The 13,354-nt window shown below is 41.0% G+C and overlaps 1 pseudogene; it reads left to right on the plus strand.

The window, feature by feature from the left end:
• Positions 1–12,163: 12,163 nt before the first annotated feature.
• Positions 12,164–13,119, plus strand: LOC127683172 (vomeronasal type-1 receptor 2-like; annotated as a pseudogene).
• Positions 13,120–13,354: the final 235 nt, after the last annotated feature.

Raw genomic sequence — 13,354 nt, forward strand, 5'->3', positions numbered from 1 at the left:
TACACTGATCTAACATCATTTTGCTCTTCCATTTCTCATGCATACAATTATAAAGGAACAAAATACTTTTCATACATGGGCTGCCCTGGGAATGCCCCAGAAGAAGAAACATGGACATGCTGCTATTCCTGCCTGTCCTGTCTTCAGTGAGAGTTGGTTGAGCTGAAAGGTGAGAGTATGACATCTATATCCTTGGTGAGATTTAGCAGCATATGACAGCTAGGTCAACAAGTCTATCTGTCCATACAGTGGCTGCTTGCCAAGGCTGATCTGAGTTTATTTTCTAGAATGCCAAGGGAAGAGCAAGCATGTTAGCTTCAGCTTATCACCTAGCACCTTGCAGTGGAGACAGATACACCTCCTTTTCTCTTTCTTTTTGGTTTGTTTGAGACAGAGTTTCTCTATTTAGCCTTCAACTCACCTTTAATATCCAGCTGGCCTAGAACTCACTGAGATCCCTTTCTTATTCCTGCTGATTAAAGGCATATGCCACCAATATCTAGCTAGACATGTACATTTAAACCTCCTTAATGGCCTTAGGAAAGCCTGTGTCCAATTATTGAGTTGTTCAGCATGTATGAATTGACATTTTAGACTGTGTAGGCATATATCACACACAAATAATGGTGAGCATACAACTGCATGTACACAGGATAGAACTGTACAAGTAAAAATTGTGATAAAGTAGTCTGACAGGATCCTGATATAGCTGTATCCTGAGAGGCTCTGCCATAGCCTGACATATATAGAGGTAGATGCACACAGCCAACCATTGAACAGAGCATAGGGTCTGCAATGGAGGAGTTAAAGAAAGGAGTGAAGGAGCTGAAGGGGTTTGCAACTCCATAGGAAGAACAACAATATTAACAAAGCAGATCTCCCAGGGTCTAAACCACCAACCAAGTAGTACACATGGAAGAACCCATGGCTCAGGGTGCATATGTAGCAGAGGATGTCATTGTTGGGCATCAATTAGAGAATAGGCCCTTGGTCTCAAGAAGGCTCTATGCCCCAGTGTAGGGGAATGCAAGGACACGGAGGCAAGAGTGGGTGGGTGGATTGGGAACTCCCTCATACAAGTAGGAGGGCTGTTGGGATAGGGGGTTTCTGGGGTGGGAAATTGGGAAAGGGGATAACATTTAAAATATAAATACATAAAATATACAATAAATAAATAAATAAATCTGCAAAAAAGAAGTCTATAGTCAACTTATGCTCCATGTAGTCCTTCAGAAGATCTGATGTCCTTACTACAGGTGTATACTCTCAGATAAAGAAGAGAAGATTCAGGCAAGGTTATAATGCTGAGAACACCTGGAAGTTACTTCTTCAGTAGATCCTGGATGGCTGACAGAGCACAGCAGGCCTGACTTTGTGGAATAATACGATTACTGAGTAGATTCAAATTGTTTGACTAACAAAGTGATCAGAGCTTTGTTAGCACTGTGTGTCACCTGGATGTCTCACTTCCATTCAGCATAGAAACAGGCACCTCTCAGAAGCCAAAACAGATGACCCTGCACTGGGGAGAAATGAAGGCCATCTGGATCAGTTTTAACATCAATGCTTCTCATTCCGTAATCATTGCAATATGTCTTCAACATTGGAAATATAATAGCATTGTTAAATGGGCTTTTTGCTATGTTGTTGTTGTGGACTTTATTCATATCATGCACCCCAATCCCACTAATCTCCTCCTGCTCTAATATCTGCCCTCCACACTGGCATCCTTCCACTGCAAAAGAGACATAATATCTCTTGGAAGCTGTAGCATGTCACAGTGTGTCCCTGTGGTCCACACTTCTTTGCTTTTAAGTGTTCATTACAATGACTCGTTGGTCTGGTGTGAAGCCTCTCACTTCTGCTTTGAGAACCTCACTGAAACTCCTCTTGGATATATTGTTATTGCTCTGAGTCACGGAAATCCCTTAGTTTTAAATATGTAGAACAAGCCCCTTCATGCATTCTAGCAGTTCATTTATGGCGTTGATGTTGGGCTACTCCAGTTGAAAGCCCTGGATCACAGACTGAGAGGTATCAAAGACAGTGTGCGTGTTCCACTGCTCTCACCTGCAACCCACACAACCAGGGCCAGCTCTACGCTGCAGCCCAGGTGAGGTTCAAGCTCTGCTTTCCCAACTTCTGCAGCCAGGTAGGGACATGGCCAAAAATCCTGCTCATAAAACTGGGGCCTCCTTTCTCATCTGCCATAGATGGTAAGGGAGGTAAGGAGGATGTCTTTCCACCTTTAATGCCTGTGCTCAGTAGACAAGAAGGAGATCTGACTTCCTCCTTTCCAATGTGTATCCCTTTGACCTCCTTATGTTGTCGAATTGCCCGAGCTAGTACCTCAAGTACAATATTGAAAAGATAAGGAGAAAGGGGGCAGCCTTGTCTGGTCCCTGATTTCAGTGGGATTGCTTCAAGTTTCTCTCCATTTAGTTTGATGCTGGCTACCGGTTTGCTGTATATTGCTTTTACTATGTTTAGGTATGGGCCTTGAATTCCTGTTCTCTCCAAGACTTTAAACATGAAAGGATGCTGAATTTTGTCAAATGCTTTTTCAGCATCCAATGAAATGACCATGTGGTTTTTTTCTTTGAGTTTGTTTATGTAGTGGATTGTATTGATGGATTTCCGTATATTGAACCAACCCTGCATTACCGGGATAAAGCCTACTTGATCATGGTGGATGATCGTTTTGATGTGTTCTTGGATTCGGTTGGCAAGAATTTTATTGAGTATTTTTGCATCGATGTTCATAAGGGAAATTGGTCTGAAGTTCTCTTTCTTTGTTGGATCTTTGTGTGGCTTTGGTATCAGCGTAATTGTGGCTTCGTAGAAGGAATTGGGTAGTGTTCCTTCTGTTTCTATTTTGTGGAATAGTTTGAAGAGTATTGGTGTTAACTCTTCTTTGAAGGTCTGGTAGAATTCTGCACTGAAACCATCTGGTCCTGTGCTTTTTTTGGTTGGAAGACTTTCTATAACTCCTTCTATTTCTTTAGGCTTTATGGGACTGTTCAGATGGTCTAGTTGGTCCTGATATAATTTTGGTATTTGGTATCTGTCAAGGAAATTGTCCATTTCCTCCAGATTCTCCAGTTGTGTTGAGTACAGGCTCTTGTAGTAGGATCTGATGATTTTTTGGATTTCCTCAGTTTCCGTTGTTATATCTCCCTTTTCATTTCTAAGTTTGTTAATTTGGATACTTTCTCTGTGCCCTTTGGTCAGTCTGGCTAAGGGTTTATCTATCTTGTTGATTTTCTCAAAGAACCAGCTCCTGGTTTTGCTGATTTTTTGTATGGTTCTCTTTGTTTCTACTTGATTGATTTCGGCCCTGAGTTTGATGATTTCCTGCCTTCTACTCCTCCTGGGTGAAATAGCTTCTTTTTGTTCCAGGGCTTTCAGGTGTGTCATTAAGCTGGTAATGTATGCTCTCTCCATTTTCTTTTTGGAGGCACTCAGGGCTATGAGTTTTCCTCTTAGCACTGCTTTCATTGTGTCCCATAGATTTGGGTATGTTGTGTTTTCATTTTCATTGTGTTCTAAAAAGTCTTTAATTTCTTTCTTTATTTCTTCCTTGACCAAGGTATCATTGAGTAGAATATTGTTCAGTTTCCACGTGTATGTGGGTTTTCTGTTGTTTTTGTTGCTATTGAAGATCACTTTTACTCCAGAGTGATCTGATAGGAGGCATGGGATTAGTTCGATCTTCTTATATTTGTTGAGGTCTGCCTTGTGTCCAATTATATGGTCGATTTTGGAGAAGGTACCATGAGGTGCTGAGAAAAAGGTATATTCTTTTGCTTTAGGGTGAAATGTTCTATAAATATCAGTCAAATCCAATTGGTCCAAAGCTTCAATTAGTTTTACTGTGTCCCTGTTTAGTTTCTGTTTTCCTGATAGGTCCATTGAGGAAAGTGGAGTGTTGAAGTCTCCCACAATTATTGTGTTAGGTGCAATGTGTGCTTTGAGCTTTAGTAAAGTTTCTTTTACGAATGAGGGTGCCTTTGCATTTGGCGCATAGATGTTCAGAATTGAAAGTTCTTCTTGGTGGATTTTTCCTTTGACCAGCAAGAAATGTCCTTCTGTGTCTCTTTTGATGACTTTAGGTTGAAAGTCAATTTTATCTGATATTAGAATGGCTACTCCTGCTCGTTTCCTGTGACCATTGGCTTGTAAGATTGTCTTCCAGCCTTTTACTCTAAGGTAGTTTTTTATCTTTGACACTGAGGTTTGTCTCCTGTATACAGCAAATTGTAGGGTCCTGTTTCCTTATCCAGTCTGTTAGTCTGTGTCTTTTTATTGGGGAATTGAGACCATTGATGTTAAGAGATATTAGGGAATAGTGATTATTACTTCCTGTCATTTTTGATGTTCTTTTTATATTTGAGTGGTTATCTTCTTTTGGGTTTGATGAAGGAAGGTAACTATCTTGCTTTTTCCAGGGTGTAGTTTCCCTCCTTGTATTGGAGTTTTCCTCCTATTATTCTTTGCAGAGCTGGGTTTGTGGAAAGATATTGTGTAAATTTGGTTTTGTCATGGAATATCTTGGTTTCTCCATCTATGGTGAATGAGAGTTTTGCTGGGTATAGTAGTCTTGGCTGACATTTGTGTTCTCTTAGAGTCTGCATGAGATCTCCCCAGGATCTTCTAGCTTTCATGGTCTCTGGTGAGAAGTCTGGTGTGATTCTGATAGGTCTTCCTTTATATGTTACTTGGCCTTTCTCTCTTACTGCCTTTAATATTCTTTCTTTGTTTAGTGCATTTGGGGTTTTGATTATTTTGTGACGAGAGGTATTTCTGCTCAGGTCCAGTCTGTTTGGAGTTCTGTAGGCTTCTTGTATATTCATAGGCATCTCTCTCTTTAAGTTAGGAAAGTTTTCTTCCATAATTTTGTTAAAGATATTTGCTGGCCCCTTCTGTTGTAAATCTTCACTCTCATCTATATCTATAATCCTTAGGTTTGGTCTTCTCATTGTATCCTGGATTTCCTGGATGTTCTGGGATACAAGCTTTTTGCATTTTGCATTTTCTTTGACAGTTGAGTCAATGGTTTCTATGGTATCTTCGGCATCTGAGATTCTTTCTTCCATCTCTTGTATTCTGTTGTTTATATTTGCATCTATGGCCCCTGATTTCTTCTCAAGGTTTTCTATCTCCAAAGTTGTCTTCCTTTGTGATTTCTTAGTTGTTTCTACTTCTGTTTTTAGGTCCAGGATGGTTTTGCTCAGTTCCATCATTTGTTTGTCTGTGTTTTCCTGTATTTCTTTAAGAGATTTTTGTGTTTCCTCTTTCATGACTTCTGCCTGTTGACTCAAGTTCTCTTGCATTTCTTTAAGTTTTTTTTGCCTTTCTTCTTTATTGGCTTCTATCTCTTGGGCCTTATTCTCCTGCATTTCTTTAAGTGTTTTTTGTGTTTCCATTAAACGGGTTTCTAGCTTATTCATGTTCCCCTGTATTGCTTTAAGCGATTCATTCATGTCCTTTTTGTGTTCTTCTAGCAGCATCATGAACAGTGATTTTAAATCCAAATCTTGTTTCTCTGGTGTGTTGGCATAACCAGGACTTGCTGATGTTGGAGAGTTTGATTCACATGCTGCCATATTGCCTAGATTTCTGTTAGTAGCGTTCCTGCGTTTGCCCTTTGCCATCTTGTTCTCTGGAGCTAATTGGTCTTGTCTCCGGCTGGTGTTTCAGCCTCCTGAGAGGCTCTAGGGCTATTTCTGCAACACTGGAGGGCAGGGTTTCCCCTGTTGCAGATTGCTGATGTGCTTTCCTCCTCTTGGGTGCCCTTGCAGCCCTAGTGTTCTTTGCCCCAGATTGTGTCTGTGAGCCAGAAGGTGCCCGTTTGCTCCTTCAGGGAGTGCTGAGGCTGTATGCTGTAGGGACCTTTTCTGCGTGCTGATCTCTCTGCTGGGCAGCAGAACTCCCAACCGGGTTGGTGCACACAAGGCTAGCCTAGCTGCTCAGGCCCTGAGTCTAGGCAAAAGCCTGGCAGGCCAATGTCCGAGCAAAGTTCCCCTCAGCTGTGAGTGTTAATTGGGTCTATCAGGTGGCTAGGATGGTGGCGTGCGCGCGTTCCCTGAGAGTGCTAGGAGAGTCTGCTGGGTTAACAACCTCCTGGCTGGGTCAGCACACAGATGGCCCAACGAGCAGCCCAGGGCCTGGGGGCAGTCCAGGGCCTGACCGTCTGAGACCCCTGCTATGTCCGCCTTGGGCTATGCCTGTTAGCCGGTTTGGTTTTGCCTGCTAGGTCTCTCTGGCTTCCTGTAGGCAAAATGGCGGTGGTGGGCAAACGGGCCCAGATAAACAACCTCCTGGCCGGGTCGGCACACAGATGGCCCACCGAACAGCCCGGGCCTGGAGGCAGTCCAGGGCCTGACCGTCTGAGACCCCTGCTATGTCCGCCTTGGGCTATGCCTGTTAGCTGGTTTGGTTTTGCCTGCTAGGTCTCTCTGGCTTCCCGTAGGCAAAATGGCGGTGGTGCGCGCTGGCCCGGGTAAACAAGCTCCTGGCTGGGTTGGCACACAGATGGCCCACCGAGCAGCCCAGGACCTGGGGGCAGTCCAGGGCCTGACCGTCTGAGACCCCTGCTATGTCCGCCTCGGGCTATGCCTGTTAGCCGGTTTGGTTTTGCCCGCTAGGTCTCTCTGGCTTCCCTTAGGCAAAATGGCGGTGGTGCGTGCACCGGCCTGGGGGGAAAAAAACCACCTGGCCGGGTTTGCACCCCGGTGGCCCCCTGATCAGCCCAGGGCCTGGGTGCAGGCCAACGCCCGTCGGGCTTAGACCCCCGCGATGTTGGTCTCGGGTTATATTTGCATACCTCAGTCTGATTTCTCTGGCGACCGAGAACCAATATGGAGCCCTCGTAACTGACTGGCGGGAGGCAGAGTTCTGATGTGGCTTCTGTGTGGTGAAAGGCACCGTAAATCCGCCGCTGCTTGCAGCCTGGCTGGCCAGCGATGGCCAGTGGTTGTGGGCGCCGGGTCTGCCTGGACCCTGTCCGCTTGGTTCTACTGCTGATGGCCCTTCCTCTGGACCAGCCGCTGCTCTAGCCTTCCAAATTTTAATGTTGTTTGGGGTCAGCAAAATCATAGAACTCAAGGACTAGAATAGAACACTTTGCTAACATTTCAGTGTCCTCTCACTTGATTCTTCACCCACTTCTCTTAGTCATTCTTGTGTTTCTAAACATTCCCTTGCAGCCCATGCTGGTCTCTAACTTGCTATGTAGCAAGGGCTGACTTTGAACTTCTGCTCCCACCTCTCAAGTGTTCTACCATACCCAGTTTTATCTCCTAGAGCACTTCTGGGGAGATGCTTGCTATCTGTACGGATTTGCTATTTTTGGAAACCTGCTTGAACATTCTTCTGGATCCTAATGAAAACTAGGCTGGCCCCTGCTTGTCTTCTTGCTCTGGGGGAACTTTGCGGTTCCTCCTTGTTACCTGGGTCAGCTTCCAGAGAGCTAACTTAGCTCTGGGCCCTTCTGGAATAGACTCCCCTCATGGCTGTGGATTACATGTCATCACTGCTGTCTGAAGGAGCCTAGGCTGAACTCAGAACAGGGAAGCTGGATGGTGGAACCCAAAATATTTTGGGTGTGTGTATAGGGAAGGTGCTAGATATAATTCCCTACAGACATGACTACAGGTAAATTGAGGAAAGCATTTTACCAATTGAGGTTAGTCATTCCAGAAAACTCTTATCTTTTATCCTTTTGACAAAGAACAACAATAGTTGGGCTTAATGTTTCACAGGTCTTGTGAATTCTCTTGCAGTCCCTGTGGGTTTATATCTCTGTTCTTCCTCTGTTGTGTTAAAAAAACATTGTTCCATTGATGTTACCAACTACCAATGTCTCTAAAATACTGCTCAACCAATGTCCTATGAAGTCACTTAAGACTTGGTGGGAGAGTTATGATATATCCATTCTTGGTCTGAGAGCACAGCAAATTCATATCACTGGCAATGACCAGTTGACAGTTCCTGTGTTAATTAATATGCAAGAAGCTTCTCTGATGAGGGCTGAGAGATGCACTCATCTGCAGGTGTAGCAATAAGTCATCAAATGTTTCGATTCTCTTGTCCATTAAGAATATCAGTATTAAGTTCCCTGCTAGGACCTATCTTCCCACAGACAATATAAACAGTGCCATTCATGAGTTCTAGCTCATGGACAGGGCCCTAGGTCAAATTACAAAGTACTTGGTTTCTCCCATAACATTTACGTCACTTTTTATTCAATAGGTATATCTCATAAAGCCAGTAATTGATGTACCTGGAAGGTTTTACAGAAGCATGGTATTTCTGACTACTTTTCTTCTCCAGTACTGTATGTGGCACATTTTAAGAAAGTTTTCCATGTGACTTTTTCATCTTCCTTCCTTATACCACCTATGGACACACAAGTAGCATACAAATCTTCAAAGTAATTGCCAGTTTGATTTCTCCACATTCTGTGTGTCTAGTATATGGTGTCTTCAGCCACCAAATTTTGGAGAATTACCAGCATTATTGGTAACAGCCTATGGTGTTTTGGGGTGGGGTAGATAGTGCTCTGAGAGTTGATTGGAAATCAGCTATAAAATGAAATTATGTAGTAGTGAAATTAAAGTTTAGATTATTTGATGTGAGTTATCTACTTGGGGAACTGTTCAATTAATATAGTTCAGTTTTATTAAAGCTCATTTGTAACCTGCATGTGAACATATTACAGGATGCCCAATAGCAGTATGTTTCTGTACAGTTTTTTTAATCTTTTATTTTTATTTTTATTCTCTATATTCTTTGTTTACATTCCAAATGATTTCCCCTTTCCCAGATCCCCCCTCCCCATATGTCCCTTAAACCTTCTTCTATCCAACCATTCTCCAATCACCTCCCTCCTTTTTCTCTGTCCTTATATTCCCTTCCCATGCTAGATCAATCCTTTCCAGGATCAGGACCCTCTCCATACTTCTTCATGGGATTCATTTGTTATGCGATTTGTGCCTTGGGTATTCAGGGCTTCTGGGCTAATTAATATCCACTTATCAGAGATTGCATTCCATGTGTTGTCAAAAGACACTTAGTGTTAGTTATTTTTCCCCAAACTTCCTCCTTTATTTCCCTCCTACAGTTACACAAATTTAATCTTACATTATCACCCTTTAGTTCTTTATAACACTGTATTCTACGTCCTATACTTCAATATGCCATGACTTTTAAAAATTCTTGACTTTTAAGGATATTCCACATTATTAATAAATATATAGTTAATAACCCATATGTAATTGTCAATTGGTAAACATAAGTTTCACAGTTGAAATCGTGGATTTGTGCTTGTTTTAGACAAACATAAGGTATCTGAGCAATTAAAGACAAGTTATTCTTTATTTTTGTCTTATTTCCACATATGTCATTTCTAAATGCTGGTATTTTCTTTAGTAAAAATATTGTGCAATAATAGTTTGTTTCTCACACATCCAAGTATATGTTCTTTGAATGTGCCTAAGACAATCTTGCTTCAGGTTTGAATATCAATAAAGGATTGGAACATACAATTCTTATGGTTATAATGTGAGATTTTATATTCCATCAATGAAAAATCAAAACTAAGACCCTAGTTTTCTATTATACATAGAGCAGAAATAAGAGTTGTTGCATCTGTTTATTTCTTGATGGCTGCTCAATCTATATCTTTGCTGGTATGTCCAGGATTCCTACTTTACAAAGCAGATTCTCTTGATACTAACAAAGTATATTAGGCCTCTGATAAACATTCATGAGTATATCAGAAAAAAAGTCACGATCCACCTGAAAACAAGTAGATATAGGAATAACCCCAGGATTCAGATGGGAAAGACCAGTTTTAGTTAATAAATTTGTCAGAAGTGTGTGTCTTGGGTCAAACATGGGGAAAGTTGAAATGAAACAACTTTTTGGGCAATTACAGTAACTGAATGACATGTTGCTGGTTTTCTGGGGAGATTTGGTGTCAGCATAATTTTGCAAGAATAAAATAGTAGGGAGGAACATACTCCATTGAAAGCACATAATGAGTCCCTTGTTCTACCCTTGAGTGCCCCAATTCACATCTCACTACAATATCAATTCAGAACTTAGATTTCCCCAAAGAACACATGAAAACTCTTTCCTAACTTATGCTCAGGTACTCATTAAACTAACAAACAGCTAGACATCATCATTAAGCATGAGAAAGTGAAAATGAAGATTTGTTCTGGGGATAAATATTTTTTCCTTCATCAGGGGTATTCCAAAGACACCAGGCAGAAAAATAGAGTGGTACCACAGATGACACAATAATAAACTCTTTGAAGGATGTCATGTCCAGGTACCTTACTATTTTATGAGTGGAAACCTGGACCCCATTTGCGTTATTTTCACAGAACTGAATGGAGAATAAGAAGCCATTCATAATTTTCTTGCATTCTTTATCAGGTTAAGAGTGATGAAGAGAACTTCCTCGATGTAACAGGTACCATGAGATTTGCTTCTATAGGATCCTCATCCTGACTATGGCTCAGAAGGTGGGAATCTTTGAACCATAGACATCTGCTTAAAATTCTCTTCTTCCGTCTTCAGTGTAAAGTGTCTTCTGAAGCCTACCTATATGAATGATTAGTTCTTTCTGAACACTGTAGTTTAACTCAAATAGGTTAATATTATGCTTACATCTCAAATAAGTAGCTGATTTTTGGACTTGCACTAAACAGAAAAATATATTCAATGTGGCATCTGTATGTGAGATATTGATTTTAACTGGTGGATGGAGGCCTTTGTGTTCCTGTAGAAAACATAAACAAGTAACATACATATTAATAAGCATCAGCTTACAAAGAGTATAATAGTGATTGTGTTAATAATTTTCAAGGGAAGCTGGAGATGACACTGCTAAGAATCTGGAACCTGACTTTTAAATAAATTATGATGGGGAAAATATAGATAAATGAAAATTGTTAACAAGTAGGATTTTTCACATGGAGGATACATTGAATAGTATAAAAATTTTCTCAAAGTCAGCAAATATAATTTTCAAGGGAAGCTGGAGATGACACTGCTAAGAATCTGGAACCTGACTTTTAAATAAATTATGATGGGGAAAATATAGATAAATGAAAATTGTTAACAAGTAGGATTTTTCACATGGAGGATACATTGAATAGTATAAAAATTTTCTCAAAGTCAGCAAATTGATTTGCTAAAACTGAATTCAGTTACCCAGCCTTATTGATTATTATGTGTAATTATACAGGCTTTTAACATGTACATTAATTTTAACATGTTAAAATAAGATAAGGAAATAGTATTAATTCTTTTTATATTGCATTTGTATTTTTTTTATGGATTAGGTTATTTTATTGACTAAGTTACTTCTAATTTGCAGCTTTAACTGCCCAAAGTTACATCGAATGGGTTACCTGGAAGGGAAGCTGGAGATGTATGGGAAGGTAGCAAAAAGAGATGGAGACTAAGACAACAGCAGCTGCTCAAAGTCTTGAGGTTTAATGGAGGGTCCAGAAGTTTAAGATTTCATGCAAGATCCTTCCCCCAAATTCCAGGATGTGTTCAGGGGAGCTGATCTGGCTGTTCACTGGGTATTGGCTCCACTGCTCAGGTGACTGGGCTGGTCACTTGCTTAATTCAGGAATTTGTAGACCTGGAGGAAAAATGAACTTCACCTTGGTCTGAGTGCTCCACCCTAGGTGGAGGGGATTATGGCTAGCAGAGGCTTTCCAGCTCAGAGGCTGGGAGGGTCAATGTCAAGTTCCTGCCAGGTGGCATGGCATCCCAATAAGGCTCTCTATATGAAGCCTCAACTCCCTCATAACTGTATTGAATTCTGATGATAGAATCACACACTCATACAAGTCTCTTTCCTATCTTTTTTTCATATGCAAATCTCATAGTGTGCTCAAACCTGTATTATTGTGTTCTTGACCTACTGGACCAATAAAGATGTAGTTGCAATACACAAGTCATCTCAAAGCAGGAGTAATTCAATAATTATAAAATTTTATTCTAAGTACTACCTATGCATTGTTTTCCAGACAAAACACCTGTAGTATGATAGAATAATGTCTCACAGAGAAGAAATTACCCCAAATCAATTGATAAGCATAAACAATAGAACACAGTCCTGAGGACAGGAGTATCCCACCTAATCATCTCTCCAGGGTCAAGTAAAGCCACCTCCATGTCTGCTCCTGACAAATCCCTGAAAAGCACTGATGAAATGTCTCTTGAGCTCCTCTTGCTTTTCAAGTTTGGTATTGGGACTGTGGGCAATGTCTTTCTCTTTGTCCATAATTTCTCTCCAGTCTTGACTGGTTCTCAGCAGAGGCCCAGGCAGGTGATTTTAAGCCACATGGCTGTGGCCATGCCTTGATTCTCTTCCTCACTTCATTTCCAAACAACATGGTGGCCTTTGCTCCAAGAAATCCTCCAACTGACTTCATATGTAACTTGGAATACTTCAGTCGCCTAGTGGCAAGAAGCACAAACTTGTGCTCTACCTGTGTCCTGAGTATCTATCAGTTTGTCACTCTTGTTCCCGTTAATAGAGGCAAACTTATATTCATGGCAAGTGTCCCAAATTTGACAAATTATTCTTGTTGCAGTTGTTGGTTCTTCAGTGTCTTAAGTAATATCTATATTGCAATTAAGATCACTGGTCCATGGATAACAGACAATAACACTGACTCTAAGAGCAAGTTGTTCTGTTCCACTTCTGGATTCAGTGTAGGCATTGTCTTCTTGCGGATTTTCCATGATGGCATATTCATGAGCTTCATGGTCTGGACCAGTGTCTCCATGGTACTTCTCCTCCATAGACATCACCAGCGAATGCAACAAATACTCACTCCCAATCAGGACCTGAGAAGCCAAGCTAAGACCAGAGCAATCCACACTATCTTGATGCTGGTAGTCACATTTGTTAGCTTTTATCTTCTAAATTTTATTTGTGTCATCTTTCACACCTTTTTAATAGATTATCGTGTCTTCATGGCACATTTCAGTAAAGTTTTTGCTGCAGGTTTTCCCACTATCTCCCCTTTACTGTTGATGTTCAGAGATCCTAAGGATCCTTGTTCTGTGCTCTTCAACTGTTGAATGCTAGAGTTGCTAAAATGCTAAATACAGAAGACTTCTTTACTAACATCATTAAATACTTTATTCCATAAATGTGTATTCAACATCCTTTGCACAATCAAGGCATGGCACTCAGTGCTTTAATTTTAGAAGTGTAAGGTTATAATCATTTATTGAAAGACTTCGGTGTAGAATCTGACTGACACAGTAGGTGAGTTGTTTATCACCCTCTGTTTTCTTGTATATAACTATATAA

Source organism: Apodemus sylvaticus, chromosome 1, assembly GCF_947179515.1.
Source record: "Apodemus sylvaticus chromosome 1, mApoSyl1.1, whole genome shotgun sequence".
In the NCBI taxonomy this organism is placed as follows: Eukaryota; Metazoa; Chordata; class Mammalia; order Rodentia; family Muridae; genus Apodemus; species Apodemus sylvaticus.